The sequence below is a fragment of the Oncorhynchus nerka genome, linkage group LG26 (genome assembly GCF_034236695.1).
Source record: "Oncorhynchus nerka isolate Pitt River linkage group LG26, Oner_Uvic_2.0, whole genome shotgun sequence".
Lineage (NCBI taxonomy): Eukaryota > Metazoa > Chordata > Actinopteri > Salmoniformes > Salmonidae > Oncorhynchus > Oncorhynchus nerka.
In genome coordinates, this window is record NC_088421.1 from 11,717,246 (window position 1) to 11,745,193 (window position 27,948).

General features: G+C 44.2%; 1 long non-coding RNA gene and 1 pseudogene across 1 annotated transcript; one reads left to right on the forward strand and one right to left on the reverse strand.

The window, feature by feature from the left end:
- Positions 1-250: 250 nt before the first annotated feature.
- On the forward strand, positions 251-23,544 carry LOC115110285 (V-type proton ATPase 116 kDa subunit a 1-like; annotated as a pseudogene).
- LOC135564657 (uncharacterized) lies at positions 21,218-27,086 on the reverse strand. The gene is made up of 2 exons (XR_010461182.1): positions 26,951-27,086; positions 21,218-21,693 (listed from the first exon to the last, which is right to left on the reverse strand). It is a non-coding gene; the product is annotated as an uncharacterized LOC135564657 (long non-coding RNA).
- Between the last annotated feature and the right edge of the window lie 862 nt (positions 27,087-27,948).

Sequence of the window (27,948 nt, forward strand, 5' to 3'; positions counted from 1 at the left end):
TATTTCTGTATTCCATTTTCAATAAAAAAAATTAAAAAAAATTCTAAAACATGTTTTCACTTTGTCATTAGGGGTTTTGTGTGTAGATGGGTGAGAAAATAACTCAAGGGGTAGGAATACTTTCTGAAGTCACTATGTTTTATCCTTCGAATTTGGAGTTGGCGGGTCTGCACCAAGATCTGTTGCTTGGACACGTTTAATTGGTAGGTAGCATAGCGGTTAACAGAGTTGGGCCAGTAACCGAAGGTCGCTAGTTTGAATCCTCGAGCCAACTAAAATCTGTCATTGTGCCCCTAAGAAAGAAATTTAAACCTAATTGCTCCTTTATGTCGCTCTGGATAAGAGCGTCTGATAAATAACACATTTTAACGTGAATGCCAATAATTAGATGTTATCTTTATATGAGTTGAGGGGTGCATCATCATGATCATCAATATTATGCATGGGTGACGTGAAGCGCAGTAGCCAAGCCTCTGATCAGCTGATATTTCGTTGAGTGTTGTGTGTGGAACAGCGTTGAAAACTGGGAGCCGGGAACGGAAGACTAGTAGCTAGCTACAACAATAGTAAGAAATGTTTGTTGACAGTATTACTTGTTTAATACCAGCATTGTTTCCAATATATATATTCCCCCTGTAGCTAGTAAAGCAAACGTTACGGATGATTCAGTAACATTCACCGCACAGTAGCTCGCTATAACGTTATCCGGTTACCGTAGCTAGGTTTAACTTGCTATGCTAACTATGATTTAAGATTAGTTAGATTTCTGCCAAGAGAGGTCAAATAGCCAAATAACCTGAGTGTCAGTCGAGTAAGAACGTTGGTAGTAATTTTGTACTTTAATATAACATTGTTGTTTTTGCTGAACAACGTAAGCCAGCGTACGTTACCAGAAAGTTTGAGGTCCAACAAGTGCTTCGCCTGCGTCCTGGCTAACTAGCTAGCTTGCTATTAATGTTTGTTAGTTAGCTAAATTAGCCAGTTAGCCAGCGGTACAATTAATTGTCAGTTCATATCGTCGATATACGGTGACAATTAACTGTACCGCTGGCTACCGAATTTTATAGCGAACTGCTTTGTTCTTATGCAATGTTAATTAACGTTAGTTAACGATTAGCAACTGTCGAAACACACAAACACTAACGTTAGATCAGACTCACTGCCTGACTCGAGCTGTCAAGGATGCAGACAAAAACTGGTCATGCAGATATGCTAAGCAAGCAGTGACCCTACTAAAGAGGCCCTCTTTCATGGACTTCAATTATATCGTTTGCTAAATGTATCCCCACTAGTTGTTCAACCGTTGTAGTTAGTGTTGATATTGATGATGTAATCCTGCTTGATTGGCAAATCGGATCACATGATACGGTTTAATCCACAGCTAGCTAGCTAAACCTGTTATGGCACTCGAGGCATTTGCACTTCAAGAACATATGCATGTGTGTTTAATTTACTTTTAATGAGTATAGTGTGAACCTGTTGTCTGTCCTGAGTCATTTTGCACCCTAGACTGAGAAACTCAAAGGCTTGGCTCGAAAATCTGTCATTGATTGTACAAAATGAGAGAGGGGAGGGGGCCTATTGTGAGATTAAACTAAATGAGGATCGTACTGTCACATATGATGGTACTTTTACATGTATTATGGTTCTTGAAGAGTGGCTCCCCAGTTGCATGACAAAATAATGACTAATGAGCCAAACTGAATTCCTGCAAAGATTATGGGTGCTAGATGTTAGATTTTTTTCTGAAACATGCCTGCTCCTCGCTTAAGTATAAACCATCACTAATACAGAATGTTTATTACTGCTGTACAATTAGGGTCATCCTTACAACACACATTTAGAAGAGGGTGCAGGTCTATGCCAAGATCTTTTTCTCTGAAATTACACTTCAAATCAAAAAGTTAAGGCTATTGTATTGTGAAAGGAAGCAACACAAGGGAACTCCCTTGGCAATGTAGGCCTATGTATTCTCAGAGTTGGCTGTCTTTCTGAAAACATTGGAGGCTCATTCCTTCTGGTGGAACTCCGCTTCTCCTGTTTACTGTGCAGGTGATGTTTTCAATCTTTTTGACCCTAGCTAGATATCCAGGAGGATCCCATTGATCACTGAGCAGGTGCACCACACTACACCATCATGGGGGAACTCTTCAGAAGTGAGGAGATGACTCTGGCCCAGCTCTACCTCCAATCAGAGTCTGCCTACTGCTGTGTCAGCGAATTGGGAGAGATTGGAATGGTGCAATTCCGTGATGTGAGTCGTTCAGGCTTCTTTTTCCATTCCTCATTGTGATGCTTTAGAGCTAGACTATGCTTATTATCGCTCTCTTCTTATTTTGAGTGCTATTCTATCTGTCAATCCATCTTTAGGCTATATAGGTCTAGAGCAGTGTAATGTATGGCTGTTAACAAAAGGACAAACTCAGGAAGGAGGTAGATGAATATGGTAGTCTGTTGTAGTAATATCGAATCAGTCAGATGGTTGTGAAAGCACATACCTTGGCGTCTGCAGCATTTTCATCATGTGCCCGTAGCTGACCCTTTAGGCTGAGCATGGGAAAGCTCACACATGACATCCCTCCTGGGATCATATGGTGTGGGGGAAGACTTAAGGCAGTGTTTCCCATATTCAGCGGGCCGCTGCTGCTAAATTGTTGCCGCCACTCCCCCAAAAATATTATTATACATTTTTGGGATGAGATAATGTTTTAATTTAAACATAAATGACTAAAACCTGAAGAAGTATGTAGGAAATATAATGGATCTAAACATTTTTTTACAAGATCATATTTGAGAGCTAACAATCACCGAAATAAAAATGACGGAGAATTTCTAAGAGAAAAAGGGGGGAAAAGCCATGGGGGGGGCTCCCATTAATTACAATTTTTGAATCACTCCGATAGCATAAGAACATTGCAAAATGTGTAGAATTGCAGGAAAACTTGTCTCTGTAGCCAAGAGGGCCTCAAATGTTCTGTTGGAGATGGCGCTACTGACCACGTCCACACTCACCACCTAAGCCCCATTTTGTTCCAGAAAAAACCCTGGAGTTAGTGTACAAAACATTAGGATCCACCTTCCTAATATTGAGTTGCAGCCCATTTTCCCTCTGAACAGCCTCAATTCGTTGGGGCATGGACTCTACAAGGTGTCAAGCGTTCCACAGGGATGCTGAGCAATGTTGAATCCAATGCGTCCCACAGTTGTGTGAAGTTGGCTCGATGTCCTTTGGGTGGTGGACCAGTCTTGATACACACGGGAAATTGTTGAGTTTTGCAGTTCTTGACACTAAAACAGGTGCAGCTGGCGCTTACTACCATACCCCATTCAAAGGCACTTAAATATTTTGTCTTACCAATTCAACCTTTGAATTGCACACATACACAGTCCATAGTCAATTGTCCCTACTTTAGCCTGTCTCCCCCACTTCACTGATTGATGTGGATTTAACAGGTGGCATCAATAAGGGATCATAGCATTTACCTGGTCAGTGTCATGGAAAGAGCAGGTGATCCTAATGTTTTGTACACTCAGTGTATATTTGTAGCATTTGACTCATTGAGTCCTAGGTGTTTTTCAATTAGGTAAATACAGATGGGCAATGCCATGTTTCAGCCAATGTATTTGAAGCTGCTATGCTGCGTCAGATAGGCTATAGTGCTTTTAAAGGGAAAATTATATTTTAGATGGTGTCAACATAATTGAACTTTAATGCATTTTGCCGTAAAATGTCCTTTTAAAAAAGTCACCAGAAGTGAATTTCTCAGTCGTTCTCCACCCAAAAAACTGACGGTTGTGCATGCCCCCAGACTGCCCCAGCATAAGGACATTCTCCCCATCCCCCACACCAACGTTGCCACACGTTCTGAAAAAAATCCTAGGGGAAACACTGAAAGGGACTAGCTGTTGTACCCAGTATGTTGTTATTATACCCTTTATTTGGTTGTATTACCTCTCCTCATTCATAAGATCAAATGATAGTGTGGACACCAGTTAGCTGTTTTCAGAAGATATTAGCAATGCTGTTTTCGCTCTGAGGTTTCCTGGACAAGTTATTGCATTTTAATAGAAGTAGCCTAAGCTACAATTTCTTTGAATGCATCTTAGTGTTACAACACAATGTTTGTCTCTAGTTGTATATGACAGATAATGGCAAATGGATTGAAGGCATTTTTATCCCTGCGATGGCAAAGGTTCTGAATAGTTTACATGTTTGCATTTCAGTTGAACCCAGACGTGAACGTGTTTCAGCGCAAGTTTGTCAACGAAGTGCGTCGATGCGAGGAGATGGACCGCAAGCTTCGTGAGTGAGCTCAAGCGTTTAACCCATTGCTTCACTCATTATACTCCCCCATATTTACAACAGTATCACTGCTATTAGTTATCCCGACTCAGACCCAGTCACCTCGCTCTCTCACAGGGTTTGTGGAGAAGGAGATCAAGAAAGCCAACATTCCAATGGTGGATACGGGAGAGAACCCAGAGGTCCCCCTCCCTAGGGACATGATTGACCTGGAGGTAACTTCACTCTGTTCTCACTAAGAATCCACTCTGGTTACAAAATGCTCAACTCACCATGTCCCCAGCTCACTAACTCCCCCATCACACTGTCTCTATAGGCCACTTTTGAGAAGCTGGAGAATGAGCTGAAGGAGATCAACACCAACCAGGAGGCCCTGAAGAAGAACTTCCTAGAATTGACGGAGCTCAAGCATATCCTGCGTCGCACCCAACAATTCTTCGACGAGGTCAACTCCACTGTACACAAACCAATTCGCTATATATTCACAGCTTTTCTGTGCCTGCCTTACTGACTAGGCCCCTTGTGGACTTCATAGTGAATCATAGGATTATGTTAACTTAGTATGGGTCAGATGTCTGCATCGTTTGTACAGTATATGGTAGCATAAGGCTTGTGTATTTATAACGGTTTGGTAATTACATCCCCAACCCCAGACCAGTTATTCAAGTTTAATGATGCAACTAGGTTACATAGAGTGATACGCCATACACAGATAGTCATTCACATATGACAGAGACGAGACTACCTGCTGTCTGTACTTTTGACCTGCATCAACTCCACTCCACTGAGTTTGCAAGCAAAGCTACTTGAACTTAGAATGTTATCGCCTATTTTACAAGCGCTTATGAGGTTGCATGGGGGTAAATCATTCAGCTGAATGTGTAGCCTTTTTTGCCAATAATTTACTGTTCATATAAACCCTAGCTAGCTGTTTGCTATGTTTTATGAAGAGCCTGGCCTGTGTTCAATATCATGCTCCTGCCCACTGAACTGTCAAACCTTCCCAGGGTGTAAATAGTTCCCCAACAAAGCAAGCCAGTTGTTCCTGAAAACAGGGATGCATTGCTAATGCTTTTTTATCATATGTCTAATTGGCTGAAAATGTCTTGGTCTAAATGTATTGGTTTTCATTCTCTCCACCCCGCTGCAGATGGAGGACCCCAATCTGCTGGAGGAGTCGTCGACCCTGATGGATCCCGCTGAAGTAGGGACCCGTCCTCCTCTCAGACTGGGGTGAGTCCTTGGTCCACTCTATTAAGGATGCATTAGCCATCTCCTCAAGACTTAAAGGTCAATGAAAAGACTGTCATTACATTACTTCCTGGAGGTGGAGTCAGTCAGTGTAACACCTAAATGGTTTGGCCCACACAAGCTCAGGCTGTCAGATTAGTTGGGCCACAAAGGTCACTTGACGGAGTGTGTGCGGCGGTGCTCTGTGTCTCTCTGCGTACTCCGTCCCTAAGCTGACAGCCCACATGCCCTGTCAGTATCGGTGGACAATTGTTTCCTAATGACTTTTAATGGTTGGTAAGAGGCCAGTACTGCTACAGGCGCTACCACTCTAGCATGTTGCCTGGTAGTAAGATGTAGCTCTGTTTATCAGGGTTCTGTCTTCAGTAGTGGACAGAGTGAGCAGATAGACAAATCAGACTGATGATAAGCAGTTTACATAGCATGCAAACACCAGTAACACAAAATTGATACGTGGACACATGCATTCTAGAAGAGGGGGACATCAAAGTTTGTCATCTATTTGCAGACAGAGGCAAAGAAAATAGATTTGATTAAATGTCATAAAGTGTAAGCAAATCGGGGACAATTTCAACAGAAAATGGGGTGAAAAAATAATTCTCAGAAAACCGTAACTAAAATAGCTCAATACTGTGGTTGTGGCAAAGTTTAGCGCTAATTTTATAATGGATTGCTTGGTACAGATGCAGTGCCCCAAGGCCCTAGGGCTTCCCATCTGATGTCTGTTTGATGCTCCTCCATGGCTCCCATGCCCTCAGCTCCCATTCCTATATCCACCACTATCCAGAGAGGATGTTTTCATCAGTAGTGCGCCCATCACCAGTGTGAACAAACAAAATCAATGACCTCTGTCCTTATGTGCCCAGGTTTCATTCTGCAATGCCATTGCATTACGGACTGATCTTGGATCAGCTCCAACTTGAGCTGCCATTTAGGGACCTGACTCATTGCAAATATCAAACACCTTATTTTGAGATGAGATGCATTTTGTAGCTTTTCTACTGTAAATGCTGATCCATGCCTTATCGTCCTCCTGTAGGTTTGTTGCTGGGGTGATCAGCAGGGAGCGCATCCCTACGTTTGAGAGGATGCTGTGGAGGGTTTGCCGTGGTAACGTGTTCCTGAGGCAGGCAGACATTGAAGACTCACTGGAGGACCCTGTCACGGTCAGTAACTGTTCACTGATACTAGTATAATAATCTGGAGGGCTTAGGGGAACAAAAACTGCAGGATTTTGTGTGACCTATTCAGTGGTATACTGTTGTACCATGACCGCTTGGTGACATTGTGATTGTCATATGAGTGCCATTGATCTCCTTATTCATGCTACCTCACCCATACTCTTTATGATAGTGATATTTCTGCTCTATAAGGCAATGTTTAGTCTCCTCTTCACTTAACTCCTGTTGATATGTTTTCCCTACAGGGTGACCAGGTCTATAAGTCTGTCTTCATCATATTCTTCCAAGGAGATCAGCTGAAGACTCGGGTTAAGAAGATATGTGAAGGGTAAGGGGCTATGATTGGTTGAGAAATTCAAGAAACGCTAACTAATCTAGACAGAGGAATGTTGTAATTGGTTTTCTGTTCCGCTCCAGGCACTCTGGGTTGATCAACGCCTCTCTCCTTCACCTCTCAGGTTCCGAGCGTCACTGTACCCCTGTCCAGAGACCCCACAGGAGAGGAAGGAGATGGCTGCAGGGGTGTCCACCCGTATCGATGACCTGCAGATGGTACGACCTGCCTGGCCTACTGTAACACAGACAGGGAGTCCACACAGTCAGCTAGCCAGCCAAAACGAACAGATATTTACATCATGTCTTGTTACATAAATTAAATCTAACAGATCCTTACATTTTCAAGTGAATTAGTTCCTCAATATTTCATCTGTTTTCATTGTGAACTTGATCTGGGCTCTATCATGGCTTCTGATTAGTGTTCTGTTTTGCCTGTAACTGTATACTCAGCTGCCAGAGGTGGTGGAGGGGAGTGGTAGGTAACCACATGAGGTATGTGGCTAACTCGAAGGTGTTTTTAGTCATTAGTTTGAGGAAAGAAACCTTCTTTCTATTTTTCAACATGACATGAGTCATCTTTTGATGTGCTTTTTGGATAGACCTTTATTTAACATTCTGCTAACGTTAGACTTTTGCGTAGTCAGGATTCTTTCTCTGCGTCTTGCTGCTTCAATGTCTGCGGAAGTTTCAGTTCCTCTTTCTGCCATTTCCTCTGTATTGAGCCATCAAGCCCTCAGCCAAATTATGATGAAGTGGAGGGAAAGACTGATACCAGATTAGTTCCCCCAGCAGTGTTGCAGTAATAGATAAAATATCTATCACACAAAACCACAGAGGATATGTTTGTTGATCACATTAGGGAGGCCTTCAAATTGAGTTAACTTCTGTCTGTTTGCAGTGTTCATATCTCAAATGTTCTGGCTTCAGTGTTTGACTCACTCAACCTCTTCGGCGGTAGTGGGCGTCGGCATCAATGGGCTGGGTGGAGCTGGGTGTGAAAAAGCTACAGGGAGAGGTCAGAAACGGTTGTCACTCGTGCTGTGCCAGGCCCATGAGGTGGCTGAACTGGATCTGCCTCTGGCCTGCCTTTGGAAGAGCACCTCTAAACCTGGCACAGTGACTCACCGCTCTAAAACGGGGCAAAAACAGGCACGGGACTGGGAGTGAAGGCCAATCCCAACACAAACACCACCTCTTTGGTATTATAATCCAGTGTCTAACACCCTGTCTCCTTGTGCCAACTGTGTCTGGTGACCCAGGAACAATGCCTGTCTCAGTGTTTTCTGTTTTTTGCAGCTGTTGAGCAACATGTGAGCTGTGGTCTTTAGAAGTCCAGCCCACACAGACAGAACTTCAGTTTAGCCTTCCATGGAACAGCAGCAGTGTATGGTGCAACACCATCCCTATACGAAGAGAAACTCAATACTCCCTCTGGGAATACCCAGTTCTGCTCCAAAGCCCTACGTAGTCTGGTGGCGCAGACTGTTTGCACTTGGATGGACAGGAGGCATCCTTTCCTTGTTTGGCTAGGAGGAACCCTCACTCGCCTTGCATATGGGAAACCAGCTGATCATCAGGGTGGTTTACACCGAGTTCAGCCAATTAGCCACTTACACTCACATAGTGACCACATTTACTACTCACATTCTCAGGAATGGGCTTAGCTTGAAGTTGAAAAAATAAAAATCACTCACAATGCACTTCTCTCTGATAGACAGACGCCCAGTGGTGTGTGTGCTTCAGTGGTGTGTGTGTGTGTGCTTCAGTGGTGTGTGTGCTTCAGTGGTGTGTGTGCTTCAGTGGTGTGTGTGTATATGTGTGTTTCAGTGGTGTGTGTGTTGAGAATCTCTGTGGTTCAGGATTAGTTACAGACCCCAGTGTGGACAGCGTGAGAGACTCTGCATTACGTTTGGCAGGCCCCCTGTCTGCCAGAAATGTTAACATCCTCTCATTGCCAGTAAGTGCCTGGGAATGCTTGCCTCGCTGTTTGAGGGTCCACTGTTATGCCCGTCGCTACGGGGGCGGGATAGTCGTCGACAAGAGAGAAGGGCGAGGGTGGAGGGGAAATGCCAGGCCCGCTAGTTTGGGAGTGAACAGTGTGTTTGTGGGCGTGCGAGGGTTTCGACAACGTGGGTGTAGGGTAGCGGCATGTTAGCAATCCGCTGATCATAAGACATTAAATTGATATGAGTCAGTGCTGCATACCTGAGAACGCCTCCGCCGGCTCTTACGGGAAACCCTGCTACGCTGGGTCTGATATAACCCCTTATCAAACTTGATCACATAGTGCACACTGTCCAGCAAAGCCTTCTATTAATGTGAACCACCTCCACAAATAAGAAGGGGAACCTGATTCATTGTAACAGCACATGCTGTTCTGGGCATGAAGGGAAGGCACACTATGTAGACCAATGCCACTCCCCACACAATTCTAGCTTTGAGTGGAAACTACTAGAGGATTGTCCTGATTCCACAGTCTCCGACCCTGGCCTACATCTAGGCCTGCATCTGTTTTCCAGTTGAGGTCAGTTTAGGCGCATACCTTTTTTTGTTTAAATGCTGAGTGCGACTGTGTTAATTGAGAACTGAATGCAAACTTGAACAGTCGGTAGACTGTCTAGGACAGAGCACCTGAGCTAGTTACACAGCTGGATATGTTCTGACCACAGCCACACAAGGTTTCAACTACAGTAGCATCCTAGTCGCATTTTGTCTTCATATCTCAAACCCTGATCTCCCTCCCCGCTACAGGTGCTGAACCAGACGGAGGACCACAGACAGCGGGTCCTGCAGGCTGCAGCCAAGACCGTCAGGGTGTGGTTCATCAAGGTGAGGAAGATGAAGGCCGTCTACCACACCCTGAACCTGTGCAACATCGATGTCACCCAGAAGTGTCTGATCGCCGAGGTGTGGTGCCCCGTGTCAGACATGGACTCAATCCAGTTCGCCCTGCGGAGAGGCACGGTGAGTCGAGAGGACACCCGTCTCGACTAGAGGCATGGGGGAGTTACAGGAAGTTAAGTTGCATCCCAAATAGCACCCTATTACCTTTTTAGAGTCCATAGGGCTCTGGTTGAAAATAGTGGGAATGGGTTCATTCCATATCTATTTAATGGCACATTTCTGTTATACTGTATAGGTCAAGTTCATTTGATGGAGGACACCGTAGCATTAAGACATTACAAACCAGCGGGCCTCATAGTCACCAGTTAACTCAGCTTTGAGGCCATTATGCCTGGACTCTGCTAGGCCATTAAGTTGTAACAGATCCAGACTGAGAGACGGTGCTAACAGGACATGGAGAGGCACTGCTTGAGTGCTGGGTATGTGAGGATTTTACACCCATCATGAGGCTAGATTCCAGCGGTATCAGGACGTCATGCTGTCTGTCCTCTTCTGTAGTCCTGTCCTCTTCTGTAGTCCTGTTCTGTTGCCCTGTTCATGCCAGTAAGGGCTTAACCCTGTCACGCACAGCATTCAGTCTCCATGCTGCATTTATCCCACCAGGCTTTTTTTACCCCATGTGCCTCGTTGACAAACACAGGGACATACTGCCCTCAATATACACACAATGATTCTGCTTCTACCTCAGCCATCGAACCATCCCTTGGACAAGCTGTTGTCTTTCACACACAGCAGGCGTGGGAGATCAGATGATACATCTAGTATGATAGATTCATCTCCAAACCAGCTGTGGAAATGAACCTGTCATATTAATCTGATTTATTGAAGACTTTGTTGCAGTACTTTTAGTGATGGCGGTATGGAAGGTCCCAGTGCCCAGTCTACAGACTAATGGGGAAAGCAGGAGGATTCCTCTCATTCCTGAGTGCTGAGGAGATCCCAGGCCAGCTGACAGTCAAACTCTGTCTGGAACAATGCAACATCCCTTTGTTAGACACATTCATGGGAGATTGAGCTAGCAGGGCAACTCCTGATGTTCTCAATGCCTTGTAGGGCTGAATACCTCAACTCCCTGTAGAGGTTAACAGAGCTCTATTGTTGTGTCCTCCTGACCATTCTCTGAGTGTGTTTCTCTGACTGTCTTTCTGTCTTGGTCTCCAGGAGAAGAGTGGTTCCACCGTCCCCTCCATCCTCAACAGGATGCAGACTAAGCAGACCCCGCCCACCTTCAACAAGACCAACAAGTTCACCTCGGGCTTCCAGAACATCGTAGACGCCTACGGTATCGGCAACTACCGCGAGATGAACCCAGGTAACCACATCTGACACGATCAATCTCCTCTCTCTCGCTATCCTTTATTCCCCTTTTATCATTCAACTACCTATTGTTCAAATGATAGGCATTGTTGTTTTGTGTACCTCACTAGGCAGCAGACTTTTATTTTGTAGGGATCTCATAACCCACATAATGTCTATGTATCCAGCTGGCTAGATCACTGAGCCAAAGCAGGTGATAAATGTTCACCCCCGGTGCCAAGTCTATTTCCCCCATTATCACCCCATCACTGTCGATCATGCTGTATTGTGTATCACTGGTACGTGTGTTGGTGTGAGCTTGGGTTGGTTCACTCTCCCATTCCACAATGTGTACGCTCATGATTCCCTCCCTGTCCCCAGCCCCATATACCATCATCACCTTCCCCTTCCTATTCGCTGTCATGTTTGGGGACCTGGGCCACGGGGTGCTCATGACCTGCGCTGCCCTCTACCTGGTCCTGAGAGAGAGCCGCCTGGTCGCCCAGAAGAACGACAACGAGGTAGGGAGATCACTACCCCTGCCATCAGCCCATCATCTCCATCCCTCACCCCTTATCCAGCCTCTAGCTCCATTACTGGGAACTAAACAGGGCTTGGTTACCTCTCTGCTTTAGACAGATTCTATGGCCCTAACACTGTAGTGGCATGATGATGGCCAGTTTAACTTTTGAGTGTGAATAAATAACCAAATCCTCTATGGCTAAAACAAAATGTAACTGAGACCAGATTCTAAGTGTGTAAAGTAACACTTTTTGGTCTGCGGATGTTCGGCGTGGTGCGCATTCAGCAGGACGCAATATTTTGGAACATTCTGATAAAAATATTCTATCTAGAACAAACATGCCTCTGACATGTAGAATAAGGAATCACTTCAGCTCTATTTATGTTTTTTCTGTCTGCAACGTTCTACAGTGTTTTGCAACAGAACGTGGCCATAGTTTGATTATAACAGTGTAACGTGTCACTTCCTGTCTGCGGGTGTAGATGTTCAACATGGTGTTAGATTCAAACAGTATCACTTCCTGTCTGTGTAGATGTTCAGCATGGTGTTTGCTGGACGCTACATCATCCTACTGATGGGCATCTTCTCGATCTACACCGGCATCATCTACAACGACTGCTTCTCCAAGTCCCTCAACCTGTTTGGCTCTGGCTGGAGCGTCAGGCCCATGTTCGACCTCCGCGCTAACAACCTCACCTGGTCGTAAGTATCCCTCTCTATCGGTCTCGTACTGTCTGTGGATTAGATTAGTTTACCTCCTGTACCTTGTTGGCAGTGCCCTCTGAAGTGATGATTCATGCCATGTTTGATGTTCTCAGGTTTCAGACACTGGATGAAAACAAGGTTTTACAGTTGGACCCTGCAGTAAGAGGAGTCTTCAATGGACCTTACCCCATTGGCATTGACCCAGTGAGTACTCAGTCTCTGTGACAATAAAGATGGATAGTGAGCTAAAAAAGTGTTATTTTGATAAATGTAATATGTTACATTTCTATCATCCTGATTTCATTGTCTTATAACTGTTTGACTGTGTTCTTCAGATCTGGAACATTGCCACCAACAAACTGACCTTCCTCAACTCCTTCAAGATGAAGATGTCAGTGATCCTGGGGGTCATCCACATGCTGTTTGGAGTGTCTCTCAGTCTCTTCAACCACCTGTGAGTCACGCTTAGAAGCTACAGTCCTTGTATATAGAGCACTGTCTATGAATTTGAAAGGGTTTATATTTCCCCATCCTTATCCCTCTGCTGTCTACCAAAACAAGTGGTGGGGCGCTTTTTTATTTTTGACTTTTATCCCAAACTAACTTTTTAAGGAACCATGACAGTTTGTTTCCTGTCTACATGACTCTTTTATCTGATGGTGAACATGTCTTGTTGTTTTCTGAAGGTATTTCAAGAAACCCCTGAACATCTACCTGGGCTTCATCCCAGAGATTGTGTTCATGGCCAGTCTGTTTGGCTACCTGGTCATCCTGGTCTTCTATAAGTGGTTGGCCTACGACGCTCACACCTCTAGAAATGCTCCCAGTCTTCTCATCGCCTTCATCAACATGTTCCTGTTCAACTATAACGACCCCACCAACCAACCCCTCTACAGAGGACAGGTGATCATTCCATCTGTCAATCTGTCCTTTAAAAATAAAAAAATTGAGCGAGCCATTTTCTGGTGGGATAATGTGTGACGCCCCATACGCATCTAACATTCCTCGTTCTCTCGTCCTTCCCCTCCACAGATGGTTATTCAGACGCTGCTGGTGTTGATAGCCCTGGCGTGTGTTCCCTGTATGTTGATAGTGAAAACCCTGGTTCTGCGGCGACAGTACCTCTGGAAGAAGAACTTGGTACTGTAGTAACATCTGCCCTCCCACACACACTTGTTCCATTGGGATCTGGAGTGTAGAGTTTGTGACCCGAGCAATAACCCCTGTCGTCCTCTTGTCTGTTCCTCCAGGGCACCCAGAACTTTGGAGGGATCCGGGTGGGAAACGGCCCCACGGAGGACCAGGCTGAGATCATCCAGCATGACCAGCTCTCCCAGCACTCGGAGAACGACGAGCATGAGGTGAGAAACCAGGATGCCCCCTAGCCTCCACTCTGTTGGCCTAGCATATATGAAGTATGTGACCAGAGTAGTCTATTATAATGTTGGCCCAATGGAGGACTCAATTAGATACTGCTGTAGGCAATATGATCCAGACCGAGCCCAGATGGAATAACCTTGAGTAATGAAGTCATCAGCCACATATAGAAACCCAACCCATTTACTTTACATTACCAGAGCTCTCATATTCCCTGCTTCACCAACAGTATCATAGAATATGTATTCATTATAGAAGTGGGATATGGCAGGAGCAAATGAAACGGACCACAAAGCTAATCCAGCACCTCTTATTATTCAACATGTGCGTTATTGTAATACCTACAAAAATGTAGTTTAATTTTTAGACAGTAAACAGTCACACTGAATCAAGTCTGTGGGAGTGTTCTGTGTTCTCTCCCTCACCTTTTCAGGAGTTTCTGATAAACATATGAAACGATACAATAGGCTCCTGTGAACCTCAAACCAGACAAGCTGTCAGTTTGTTTCTGTAGCTCTCAGGAAGCAGTTATGGCTGTTTCCAAACAGTTTGCTCTTTTATGTTTCCAGGACCCAGGATTTATAGAGCAGCTTTCAAAGCGCATCAAACAGATTCCTCTCCTATCATTGTTGACTTTAAAGTGGAGAGGAATTTGATTTGATTGGAGGTTACTTTATTTAGCTATGTTAGTCTCTACAGTCCATGCCACTATAAACTCTAAGGTCTTGGACTAGAAGAGATCTCTATGTGATTCAGTGGATGGGGCTGTGCAGGAACAAATCTTTTAATTCTAATATGTTGGGGTGGCAGGCTAGCCTAGTGGTTAGAGCGTTGGACTAGTAACCGGAAGGTTGCAAGTTCAAACCCCTGAGCTGACAAGGTACAAATCTGAACAGGCAGTTAACCCACTGTTCCTAGGCCATCATTGAAAATAAGAATTTGTTCTTAACTGACTTGCCTAGTTAAGTAAAGGTAAAATAAAAAAATTCATTTCCAAGACGTTTTAGAGCCATGTTACATCGCATGTTGATAATGTGAGCTCTGGCTTATTAACAAAAGGCTGAATGAATTGCAGTGGTTGCATGTATCACCATGCAATCCGTTTCAAGCCATTTATTAATTGCATAGTGTATTTCCAGTTCACTGACCAGACAGCGTTTGTGTTTAGAGTTGTGCAGCTCCTCCCTCTGGCCAGCAGGTGTTCAGGCAGGCAGGGTGCTAAGTAACTAACACAGTAAATATAGCATTTCTGTTTTAACATGGAGGAACTCATTTTAACAGGCCACCTTTAATGAATTCCTGCCTATAAACTGCTCGGGTCATCTGGTCAAGTATCCAAATTACGCTAACCGTGTTAATCCTAAACGACAGAGCTTAATTCATTAATTTGTGTTAAATTGGGAAATACTGTCTTTGGTCTGCGATATGGTAAATGGCTATACTACCGTTAACTAGGCTAAAGCTTTAGTTAGCCTTTTTTCTAACCAGCCTTCCTGAATGGCTGAGCAGGGTGTAACCCAAACAGCCCAGTCCCACCTGCTGTCACTGTCAGAAGTGGGTCACCAACCCCATTGGTCATTACATTCCCCATCACTGTCTCGCCTAGCAACCACAGAAACACATACAACAACAATATGCCAAAGACCAAAGGCCTATAGATATATCTGGAAATGTCACAGTAGAATGTTGTCACAGTACTAGGCATGCACAAATGCATGCTTCTGGAGGAATTGCTATGCATCACCTAGATGTTTTTATACAGCCCCTTAAGAAACTTTGTCAGTAGTTTTGATCCAGTGCCTGTGATGACTGCAACACCTAATTACCTTCTGTATATTATACATCTTCCTATGTTTAATGTCATTGTGTTCTCTTGTTTCTCTCATCACTGTGTTCTGTTGTCCTGTCACCTGTCACTAACAAACCTAACTCGTTGTCAATCGCTTTCAAGGCCACCGAGGAGGAAGTGGTAAGCCAAGCACCCATCCCCTTACCCAAAGCGCATGTCTTGCTAGTCTCTCTATGCCTCTGCTTGTGTGTGATCGTGTGTATCTCTGTCCTACATGTGTGTGTTCTGTCCCCGGAGGCTGTTGACTGTGTGTGTGTGTGGTCTGAGTTTTTGCTGTCTCTGGGTGTTCAAGGGATTCTTCTAACACGCAGCCGCACACTTGGCCACACCCTTAGACTAGTAGTGCTTCCTGTCTGCCCCGATCATGAGGTGGTACTACCATCACCAGCATGGCATATCCTGCAGAGCTCATCATTTGTCTGGTTCATGGGTTGTAAGGAAGGAGCTTCTTGGGAGACCCTCTACAGAGGTCTGACTAGTGGGTCAGGCTGCTGTTTCTGGAGCTGTTTTAATCTGGTGAATGTCTTCCTCAATGTGGTACCGTTTAGCCATGAACTTTACTGTCGTTAGAGATTGCCCCGGACCTCATTTGGGCTGGTCTCCCGGTCCCTGTACTGTTGTGTCCTTGTCACCTAGAGGTTCATACTGGGTGTGTGTTCTCTCTCCCTCCTCCAGTTTAACTTTGGGGACGTGGCTGTGCACCAGGCCATCCACACCATAGAATACTGTCTGGGCTGCATCTCCAACACAGCTTCCTACCTACGCCTATGGGCCCTCAGCCTGGCCCACGCACGTGAGTACATAAATCTCTCTCTCTCTCACTCACTCATGTTTTCTCTCGCTGCGTCTCACTCTCTACCCTTTTTGGTTTCTCTTTGAAAGGGTACAGAAAAACAGTTGATTTCCTTCTCTTTCAACAGAGCTGTCAGAGGTTCTGTGGACCATGGTGATGCACCTTGGCCTGTCCTCCAGGAGCTTTGGGGTTTCGTTGCCTTGTCCTTCATCTTCGGGGCCTTCGCTGTCCTCACTGTCTGCATCCTGCTCATCATGGAGGGCCTGTCTGCCTTCCTGCACGCACTGCGCCTGCACTGGTGAGAGACACACTGATCTCTTGCACATAGACAACATGTTTGTTCAGTCTGAGGAGTCTCAAACTAAGGTCTCTAGAACCTTCCCTGCACTTAACAGCTACTGTAAGCTGTGGAGGGCTCCATCTTCTGCTAGTCTGGAGTCCTCATTGACTTGGGTCAAATCACATTTTATTGATCACATATACATGGTTAGCAGATGTTATTGTGAGTGTAGGGAAATGCTTCTGCTTCTAGATCTGACAGTCCAGCAGTATCTAACAGGTAATATCTAACAATTCCACAACATAACCTAATACACACAATCTAGTAAAGGAATGGGATGAAAATATATAAAAATATGGATGATCAGTGACAGAGCGGCTAAGATGCAGTAGATAGAATAGTGTAGTATACAGTATATACATATGAGATGTAAACGTTCTTCAAGTGGCATTATTAAAGTGACTGGACTAGGTAGGCAGCTGCCTCTCTGTGCTAGTGGTGGCTGTTTAACAATCTGATGCCCTTGAGATAGAAGCTGTTTTTCAGTCTCTCGGTCCCAGCTTTGATGCACCTGTACTGATATCTCCTGGATGGTAGCGGTACCAGGCAGTGATGCAGCCCGACAGGATGCTCTCGAAAAAAGAAGAAAAAAGTTGGTGAGGGTTTTCGGTGACAAACCACTTTTTTTCCCCCCAGCCTTCTGAGGTTGAAGAGGCGCTGTTGCTCCTTCTTCACCTGCATAAGAGGACCATTTCGGTTAGTCTGTGATGTGTACACCGAGGAGCCTATAACCTTCCACCTTCTCTACTGCTGTCCCGTTGATGTGGATATGGGGGTGCTCCCTCTGCTGGTTCCTGAAGTCCACGATCATCTCTTTTGTTTTGCTGACATTGAGTGAGAGGTTATTTTCCTGACACCACACTCCGAAGGCCTTCACCTCCTCCCTGTAGGCTGTCTCGTCGTTTTTGGTTATCAAACCTACCACTGTTGTGTCGTCTGCAAACTTGATGATTGATTTGGAGGTGTGCCTGGTCATGCAGTCGTGGGTGAACAGGGAGTACATTAGAGGGCTGAGAACGCACCCTTGTGGGGCCCCAGTGTTGAGGGTCAGCGAAGTGGAGATGTTGTTTTCTACCTTCACCACCTAGGGGTGGCCCGTCAGGAAGTCCTGGACCCAGTTGCACAGGGTTGACGAGTTTGGAGGGTACTATGGTGTTAAATGCTGAGCTGTAGTCAATGAACAGCATTCTTACATAGGTATTCCTCTTGTCTAGATGGGATAGGGCAGTTGGATGGCGATTGCATCATCTGTGGACCTAATGGGGCGGTAAGCAAATTGAAGTGGTTCTAGGTTGACGGGTAGGGTGGAAGAGATATGATCCTTGACATGTATCTCAAAGCACTTCATGATGACAGAAGTGAATTGCTATGGTGTGATTGTCATTTAGTTAAGTCACCTTTGCTTTCTTGGGAACAGGAACAATGGTGGCCATCTTGAACTGGGGGACAGCAGACTGGGATAGGGAGAGATTGAATTTGTCTGTAAACACTCCAGCCAGCTGGTCTGCGCATGCTCTGAGAACGTAACCAGGGATGTCGTCTAGGCCGGGAGCCTTGTGAGGGTTAACACTTTAAAATTGTTTTACTCATGTTGGCCACGGATAAGGAGAGCCCATAGTCCTTGGTTGCGGGCCACGTCGGTGGCACTGTATTGTCCTCAAAGCACGCAAAGAAGTTGTTTAATTTTTTTGGAAGCAAGACGTCCACGACGGGCTGGTTTTCTTTTTGTAATCCATGATTGTCTGTTACCCTGTGATATCCACCCTGTGAAGGAAGGAGCATGTCTTCAGTTGTTTCCTCCTCTGTCAGGGGACATGGAGGTGTGGCTCAGCCCTGTAGTGCCCCCTGCTGGTGTAACTATGGTAACAGACGTTTTAGCTCTAGTTTCTCGGGGCATCGTCTGAGCCCTCAACCGTGTGCGTCTCAATGGAAACAGGGCCGGTCTCTTCGTCCCACTGGTATTAAGCAGACCGGTGCTACTGGGAGCTGTGGTTATCCAGCTCTCACCTCCAGCTCTTTCTTTGGCCAGGAACCTGGAATCTCTCTGCATCCCATAAAGCAGTGGAGGATTGTGTGTGTGAGATGCTTTCCATCATGGAGAAACATCTGGTGTCTCAGAACAGCCCTGTTGAACTGGAAGGGATCATGGCACCCTCTCACAGCACTGACCGAGACCCTGTATTTACCCAACACATTGGAATCTAATGCTCCACTCTCACTGAAGGGCAAATAGGACATGAAAAATGGATCGGCGATGGCTAGAAGACCGGCGAAGTCGACCACCGAGCACCGCCCGAACAAGGAGAGGCATCGCCAATCCATTTATTCGCTGGGCAGCTTATCCAAAGAGACTAGCATGGCCTGTATGGCATGATTATGCATTGAGTGCAAGAAACAAGGAAAGGTAAACTAAATAACTTTTTTTGTGTGTTTTTTTAAATAATTTTTTTTTTTAAATCAAACTTATTTTTCTTAGTGGCCACTAACACAGTTGTAAATTTGATTTCGAACTGCCAAGGTAATGTCAGGCGTCTGTCAAATGTATAGCAGTAGTAAATGTTTATCTAGCTGTGGCCAACATGCATACCCACTTGCTTCTATTTCAAAACCATTTGATCCAGCCAAAGCGATTCCTCCAGTAGCTGAGAGAGGAGTCATCCCTTAAACACTTCTGGGTATATTTTAGATTCTGACATTTTAGCTTCAATCAAATACTGATTCTGTACTCCAGCTCTTTGGATTTGAAAGGATACAATGACTGTAGTTAGTGCAAACTGTCAGCTTTAATTTTAGGGTACTTTCATCCATATCAGGTGAAACGTTTTAGAAATTACAGCACTTTTTGTACATACCCCCCCCATTTTAGGGGGGACAAATTCACTTGTGTATTAAAGTAGTCAAACATTTGGACCCATATTCCTAGTACACAATGACTACATTAAGCTTGTTGGATGCATTTGCTGTTTGTATTGGTTGTTTCAGATCATTTTGTGCCCAATAGAAATTAATGGTTTTGTAATCACTTTTATTGTAAATAAGAATATATGTTTCTAAACACTTCTACATTAATGTGGATGCTACCATAATTACGGATAATTGTGAATAATGATGGAGGAAGTTAGATGCACAAATATCATACCCCCAAGACATGCTAGCCTCACACAATAACAGGGGAAGTTAGCGTTTTGTGGAGGGTAATGACATTTGTGTGTATCATTTCAACTTAAATGCTGGAGTGCAGAGTAGAGTTCGATCGATTAATCAGAATGGCCGATTTAATTAGGGCCAATTTCAAGTTTTCGGGGGGATCCAATCTTGCAACCTTACAGTTAACTAGTCCGCCGCTATAACCACCTGCCTCTTGTTGCACTCCACGAGGAGACTACCTGTTATACGAATGCAGTAAGCCAAGGTAAGTTGCTAGCTAGCATTAAACTTATTAAAAAAATATAAAAAAATATATCACAATCGCTAGTTAACTACACATGGTTGATGATATTACTAGTGTGTCCTGCGTTGCATATAATCTGACTGAGCATACAAGTATCTGACTGAGCGGTGGTAGATAGCAGCAGGCTCGTAAACATTAATTCAAACAGCACTTTCATGCGTTTTGCCAGCAGCTCTTCTTTGTGCATCAAGCATAGCGCTGTTTATGACTTCAAGCCTATCAACTCCCGAGATGAGGCTGGTGTAACCGAAGTGAAATGGCTAGCTAGTTAGCGGAGTGCTCGCTAATAGCGTTACAAACGTCACTCGCTCTGAGACTTGGGAGTAGTTGTTCCCCTTGCTCTGCATGGGTAACGCTGCTTCGAGGGTGGCTGTTGTCGTTGTGTTCCTGGTTCGAGCCCAGGTAGGGGTGAGGGGGACGGAAGCTATACTGTTACACTGGCAATACTAAAGTGCATATAAGAACATCCAATAGTCAAAGGTTAATGAAATGCAAATGCTACAGAGAAATAGTCCTATAATAACTACAACTTAACTTCTTACCTGGGAATATTGAAGACCCATGTTAAAAGGAACCACCAGCTTTCATATGTTCTCATGTTCTGAGCAAGGCACTTTTACTTTCTTCCCCAACACTTTGTTTTTGCACTATTTAAAACGAATTGAACATGTTTATTTATTTGAGGCTAAATTGATTTTATTGATGTATTATATTGTTAAAATAAGTGTTAATCGGTATCGGATTTTTTGGTCCTCCAATAATCTGTATCGGCGTTGAAAAATCATAATCGGTCGACCTCTAGTGCAGAACCAAAACATTTGTCACTATCCCAATACTATTGGCGCTCACTGTAAATCAGTTTTCAGTCTAGGGAGAAATTACGATCTCGGATTCATAGAAACACAAACCCTATCACTTTTTTTCTTTTGTTTCTTTGCCTTAAATGTTCTGAAGGAAAGTAGTGCTAGTTGACTACATCAAACATCAAATCAAATTTATTTATATAGCCCTTCGTACATCAGCTGATATCTCAAAGTGCTGTACAGAAACCCAGCCTAAAACCCCAAACAGCAAGCAATGCAGGTGTAGAAGCACGGTGGCTAGGAAAAACTCCCTAGAAAGGCCAAAACCTAGGAAGAAACCTAGGAAGAAACCTAGAGAGGAACCAGGCTATGTGGGGTGGCCAGTCCTCTTCTGGCTGTGCCGGGTGGAGATTATAACAGAACATGGCCAAGATGTTAAAATGTTCATAAATGACCAGCATGGTCGAATAATAATAAGGCAGAACAGTTGAAACTGGAGCAGCAGCACGGCCAGGTGGACTGGGGACAGCAAGGAGTCATCATGTCAGGTAGTCCTGGGGCATGGTCCTAGGGCTGAGGTCCTCCGAGAGAGAGAAAGAAAGAGAGAATTAGAGAACGCACACTTAGATTCACACAGGACACCGAATAGGACAGGAGAAGTACTCCAGATATAACAAACTGACCCTAGCTCCCTGACACAAACTACTGCAGCATAAATACTGGAGGCTGAGACAGGAGGGGTCAGGAGACACTGTGGCCCCATCCGAGGACACCCCCGGACAGCATAATGGCGCTAAAGTTTTACTTTCTCTTGTAAGCATATTCTAGTGGAATATTCTAGAGCCCCAGCCTACCCAGATGAACATCTACCTCCAGACATGGGGAGGAATGACGAGCATGTCTGCTTCCTCCATTGAAAGGTTATCCAGCCGTTAGTTTGCAGGGAGATTTTATAAATAGGGAGATGGAAAGAGGGTTGTGTTTCGCTTCTGAGGACCAGGTCTAGGCCTTAACGTGGGTGTGATACAAAGTGGGTTACACAGGGAGGTTGTGGAATGGAGAGCAGGGGTCATCTCGCCATCATCTCCATCTGGCTTTGGCTTGATACAATCATTAAGGGCTACCTATATTGCACCTCAAAGAAACTCTAGTTTAAAGGGACTCCTCAGACTTACTTTCAAAAGATCTTTGTATAACCGTTGATGGTGCTAGACTAGTATGTCTGTGCAGCATTGACTGATGGTTCTTGTTGTAATATGCCTGATGTTAACTGTTGCCTCTCTCTTGTTCTCTCTAGGGTGGAATTCCAGAATAAGTTCTACGTAGGCCAGGGCTTCAAGTTCCTCCCGTTCACCTTTGAAAGCATTCTGGAGGGAAGGTTTGAGGACTGAACACTGTCCTGACCACTGCTCCAAAACCCTCCCTGTTCCTCTTGACAGCCAATGTGATGTTGGTGTAAGGTAGACTCCACCCACCCTGGGCGTTGCACAGGAACCCGTGTGATTAACTCTGAGCTCGCTGGTCAGGATCTTGGGTAAAATAGCTCTTTCTGAAAATCTGAAGTTAATCACATCTGTATTTCATATCCTGGTGCCGTGATTGTTTTGTTTGTTCGATAAATTATTTAATGTGTTTTGTTGTTGTGAAACCTGCCCAATGATGTGTTTGAACCTCTCTATGAAAATTGCACTTCTGATCATTGTAAACGAGGACCAGCTTTCCGGTAGTCTAAAATTGAGTTATACTACAGATTGTCATTGATACAGTAGATGTCCATGGAAAATGAGAGAAAATGGCACCAGGCTCTAATCCAGTAAAGGCTGGAGGTCTTTAAGTGTTTTTTTTGTCCCTTGTCATTACCAACATCTCCCTCTCACGTCGCTGCTCATGTTAATACACAATGTTCACCCACACATTCTCTGCAGCACATAAAATCAGACAGACCTCTACTGTAAAAAAGTCTAAAGGGATTGCGTTTTACCATACAATGACTCTTCTTTATGTGACGCCGTATCAGAGGTAGATCTTGACACGTCCTATCATTTTCTGCCATTTTGACCTGATGTGTTCTATACTGACTGCACTGTTTTGGACTACATATCTGTGATGTGCAGTGAACTATGGGTAACCTGTCTGTCACGTGTCATATTAGTGTGGAGTATTTCAGAAGTGTAGAAAGTAGCTGGATTTTCTGTGATAATCCGTGACTATGAGATTATTGGTCATTGTGTGTTGATTAGTTTTTGTTCCACACCTAAGTGTTTACACCATGAGTGTAGGCCCGTATGAGGGGAGAGGGAAGGACAAACCACACAACAGGAATGTGTAAAGGGGATCCGTGTATTGACGTCAACTAAATCTGTATATGATGGTGGTTGCATTGAGAATCTGTCTATATGTGTTTGTCATTAAACAGGAAAGAGCTGGTTAAACACATTTTACAATTCTTCTGGCTGGTATTGGTGGAGGGTCATGTGTTTCAAGTGAGCACAGTTAACAGATCAAGTAAATTAGTGTTGGGTTTTGAGTGTTTTAAGGGTGTAAGATGCTGTTCAGTGGATAATTAATTGAATGCTAGCACCACACTTGCATTCAATTCAAACTCTTTTTGGGGGGTAGTATGGCAAATGGTTATTGCATTATGCATGCTTTCAATATACAGTCACAAACATCAAGGTCTTAGCCAAAGTTTTACCACAGGCTATATGAATACAGGGATGACAACAACTAAGCCAAGGGCACTTTCTGGTGGTTACTGAGTGTAGTGCAGGTATGGTTTTCAGCATCCGTGTCTAGTTTCTCAGCAGTCCCCATGAGGGAGCTATTGGACTGGAGTTATCACTGGTCAAGCAGCCAAACACGTTCTCACTGTAAAAGCTTATTCCCTTGAATCATTCAAGTAAGGTAAATGTTATTTAGTAGACAGTGCTCTGTTCTTCAAAACTATCTGTCAACGGAAGGAAACTTCATTTGCACCGTAAGGGAACTTTTCCTTGGCTGTCCTACCAGAATCCGATATGTGTAAAAAGGTCTTAACATCAGCTAAAATGTCTCTGTGACACATCAATTATTTGAATGACCTGCTCTACATGTGTACTGGAATGTGATATCTTAAAGCTCCGTGCTAACCAAAGAAAATGAGTCCAGAAACGGCTGGGCACTTACTGTAGCACATCAAGGTACTCATCCGCTCTCACATAATAGGTATTTTCTTATAGTAAACCACTTTTTATTGCATAATGGATTGACCTGATTAAGATTTATAATGGCAGGGGATTGTGTTTCTATTATTTCTCCAAACATCTTAAGTGCACACTAGATATTTATCTTGTTGCACAGCCCTGTGGAAGACAGCTTGAAAATAGAAGCCCCCCCTCCCCAAAATCCCATAATTAAACCTGACCTGGTTTATCTCAAGGAATAACAAGGACAAGGGAAGACATGTCGAGGGGCTCCTCAATTGAACTATATCTATGGGGTCTCTGTCTACATGGTGTGGCCCTGAGGCTAGTGTGGTTCTGATCCATGTGTTACTGTAAAGGGCCCTTTTAAACAGTAGTCCTCAGACAAGAGGGAACACTGTGTTCTTCTCCTGACAATATTTGTTTTCTAGGGCCCTCGACACTAGGCCCCCCATCTGTCATAACAGCACAAAGTAATAATAGTTGTTTATTTGGTGTACTTTTTTTTTTTACAACTTTTATTTCCCAGCGTGTCATGGATAAGCAGCAGTAAGAGCTGGCTTGCGTAAGAGGCCTAGAATCCCCACTGTGTTTACATCACCAGCCCCCCCCGTTGGTCATGTTTCAAAGCAGAAAGTAAGGATGAGTTTATTTTTCTCCTTTACCAAATTAAAATATACAGTGTTCTTTAACTGACCACAAATAATCTCATTTGGAATGTTATTTTTCTAGTATGGTTACAAGAGATTTCTCCTGGGTCAAAATATGCTTTTACAGCTGTTGTAATTGTACTGGCTCTGATTCTCAAATCTCTTCATATCCAATGATCCAGATACAGTAAGATATAGGGACTTACAGGCTCAAGATGTGATAATCAATTAGAAACAAATATGTGCACAGTCACAGCTCTGTGGTGGGTATCACCCCCCCCATTTCAAAGCCCAGTATTCTGTTGAATAACAGTATTTGCACAGTCTATTTTTAGACACTTGTGTGTACTGTACACTGCCTGTCTGTGTGTGTGTGTGTGGCCTGTGTGTACAGTACACAGGTCTATAGGGACGGCAGTGTACTCCAGCATGGAATTGGAACATTGTGTACCTTGCTAAACTCATTAGCCTGATTCTAACACCCCTTTAACATCCTCTTGACAGGCTTACGGAAGCTTTTTGTTTTTGTTTACCACAATCTGTGACTCGGAATTCGATTGATCATATGCTTTTCTTTAGGTCGGCACTTTTTCTTCCTCCCACAATTGGGGCCAATGAACCTTGGAGGTGACAACCCCAGTGCTCAGCCAACCACAAGGTTCTTAGAGGTGAAAAACTGGCAGCACACACATCCAATCATTTCTAGCCCCAGTTATTGTTTAGTTATTCCAATGTGCATCTACTTCTACTGTCTGAGTTGCAGGCACATTGAAATAATGGAGAAATCCTATTCTAGCTTTAATCCAAGGCACCACTATAAACCACAGGCATTACTCAGTAACGGGAGTAAAATGATCTGTGAATTACAGGATCATTAATGACCCCGACTGTGGAACATGGACTAACCATAGCATGTTGCCCATTTTGACCAGGATGACTGACTCAGTCTCTTGAAGATAGATATTTTACTTGAAAGATACGACTTAAAAACAGAAATAAACTTTGATTGAAGAAATCAAGTCTCTCCTGTTTGTTTGCCATTGAATAACAGAGGAGGAAAGATGAGACCATTTGTCCTGGGAGTTGTAGAACTTGTTACCTCTTGACATTCCTCTGAAGGCCCCTCTCTTTCCCCACAGCAGTAGCCACCTCTTAAACTTAAATAATGTACCATCTGTCAGTTTTTATCCTGAGACGGGTTAAAGAAAAAACTCCTTAAATTGGCACAGCTGACGGATGGTGTAAGAAGGTAGAGTCGGGAGAGACAGATGAGATGATAAAGGAGAGCGTTAGAAACGTGAGTGACTGGTACATTAGGTATGTTAAACACCCAGGTGAGGCCGGGACAGAGAAACCCACTATTCTGAGCGCTAGGGTCTTTTCCTCGCGATAGTGTTATTACTGCTAAGAGCTCTGATAACATTGTTACAGAAACACTTTTCCACGACCTGTCTGGCCTCGCCATTGTTATCAGCTGTTTTTTTTTTTGTGCACAACGATTTGGCCGATTACATCAGGAAGTTTCTCACAATATGAACATCTGACTCTAATGACGGCATTACACACGCATGCACAAACACACCTCTGTGGGAGTGAGTTACATAACAACAGAGAGGGAAGGAGGTGGAGTGGAGGAGGAAGAAGCTGCAGACACAAATGAAACGATGACGGCCTTTCTTCTCGTTAAAGTGTCCGGTGGACCCCCGAGCAACCTTGAAAGTATTCTTAGAGGGTTCCAACAAGTTCTTCCATGGTATCCTGATAAATCAGCTGGTTCTAAACTGTAAGAACACAGGTTTATTGGTTTCCCTGCCTCCTCATCAACACATCCATAACAGAACCAGTAATACCAGCTACCATGGCCATCATATCATCACGCAGCACAACATTGTCACCATTCTCCTTTACGCACACACAAAATGACAGTTATGTCACCAAACCAGAACCAAACTAATACCAGCCACCAGCTGAAACCATCATGGTAAATAGTCTGATCCTCAACTCACCAAGTGGCAGTTATGTCACATCACTGACGAATCGCAAGTCATAGCTTGCAATTAAATCCAGGAAGCCAGAGTTTTATTGTTCCCTTCCTCTTTGACAACTACAAGCGTGGCAGAGTAGAAGAAGTCACAGGGTAGAGAGGTATTGAGAAAGACAGTTGGAGCATGAGATAGGTCGGGAGAGGAGGGAAAGACCAACAGTATCAGCCTATAGCAGCTAGAGAGCGTGTTGTGTACTTGACTGTTCCCCGACCCCAGAACCCCAGAGCTGAAGTGAACAGTGTACATGCGATTGGGATGGAAATGACTAAGAGCTCTGAATGATCCAGACCACCAGATTCAGTTCTGTTCCCCCTCACTCTGAAACACTGGACTCCCTTACACGCTAGTAGAGTCACAATGAGCCCACAGAGTTCACTGTGTGTGTGTGCATGCGTGCGCCCAAACAACTGTATTTGGCAGTATTTTTATTGCTGTCAGTGAGCTTACCCACCACACAGAAAATGAACCCTATAAGGATGGGCTTAGCTGTGCCTCTTGTTTTGATTGTGGCCTTTTCAAAGGTATTGAGTTGAAGTTGAGAAGATCCCCCCCCTGAGTTGAGTATCACCAAGTTCAATAATATAATTTCTGCCAATGCTGCCTGCCTCTTCCATGTTGTGGCAGGATGCAGTTGCCACAGACCGAGAAAAAACAGACATCAGCCATCTGACCTAGCAACTTTTTGTTTAAAATGCTTTTGTGTTCTTAAGATTTTTTTCCAGAGAAAGAATAAATATCTGTGCTTAACCAAAGGCATTCAATGTCTTGGCTGAGAATGCCTCGCCATGAGAAACATATTACCCGTGGTTAGGATAGGCTCAGTGCTCTCTGAACATTTTCTTTTTCTCTCTTCAAAGCGTGACTTAACTTGTGAAAGCAATTTTCTCTTTATTTTGTCTTAGTTGATATCTACAGAGGACACAAGCAGAACGTCACTACACATTAGAGGAACAGTATTT